Here is a 1,316-nt window from a genome sequence, read left to right on the forward strand (position 1 = left end):
AAAAAAAACCTGAAGTTTTAGTACAAATGTACAATTCTAAATTGTGTTGTATTTCTAAAATATATTATTTATAATTATGTTATGCAAATGTTATCAAAAACAGAATATGAAGTTCACATATATATACAGGGTGGTCCTGAAATTTTACATATATGTATATATGTAAATATAACTTTTAATAAAAAGTGTAGTTGAATGTTTAATCTCTACATGCGCGCGTTCGGAGGGGAACCTCTTTGGTCGCTCTTATTTTATCGTCATTGTATGTGCGCGCGTGCGTGTGTGTGTAGAATGATTGTAAAGGGAAATCTCAAAGAAAGCGTCTTCTTTGATATAGTATATAAGGTGTAATTTTCTATATTACCAATACCAATTTCAGAAATCGTTTAAAATACTTTTATATATCAAAGTTTTATTTATATGATAAAGCATAAAAAGATATACGTTCAGCTTTCCAAATGATTTTTGTACACTAAAAAACAAAGTGACAAATGTTGTTTCTTAATTTGCCAAAGAAATTTTATATGAAGCATCATTGATAAATTTTCAAGCAATATTTGTCATTATTATTAATTGCACAAAGAGTATATTTAGAAAGCATAATATATCAGTATCTCAGAGGTAGACAGTGTTAAGTCACATTTTTTGCAAAAACAAAATTTTTATATTTTATGAATGAGGTTGTTAAGGAAATGTTAAGTTAATTCATAAAATATAAAAGTCTAGTTTTTTTACAAAAATGTGACTTAACACTGATCTATCTTTGAGGCATTGATATATAGAATTGATATTTTTCTGACGGTTTCTGAAACGTTTATTTTCCCGAAAAAGAAACGTTTCTCCTAACGTTTTTTTGGTGGACATTTTTCTCCTAAATAAACGTTTCAATAAAATGGGTATGAAACGTTACGGCAAACCGTTTATGAAACGGTTTTGAAACCAATGTGTGCTGCCTGGGTTACCTTATATGTAATTCCAGAAAGAGCACAATCACATTCAGAAACAGAGTAACAAATGGCACACAATGGCAATAAGTGCCGAGCTCGCAGGAAAGAAGCGATATCCATTTGTTAGTTAGCACGTGATTGCGGCCGCGAATCGCGGCGCTGCGCAGAGGACACTGCGCATCACATATACGCGGTTATCTCTGATTAATTGTATGCGACCTTAAAGTTCTTGTACAATGTCAGACAACAGGTAATAAAAACAGGGATCAGAAAGAAGAAGTAAGAAATTATCATCTCCGATGCACAATGACGCAATAAGAAGCAATCAATCAAGAGACACGGTAGTGTCTCGCGCCAAGTATACGCGCA

This window comes from Ooceraea biroi, chromosome 5 (assembly GCF_003672135.1).
Source record: "Ooceraea biroi isolate clonal line C1 chromosome 5, Obir_v5.4, whole genome shotgun sequence".
NCBI classification, from domain to species: domain Eukaryota; kingdom Metazoa; phylum Arthropoda; class Insecta; order Hymenoptera; family Formicidae; genus Ooceraea; species Ooceraea biroi.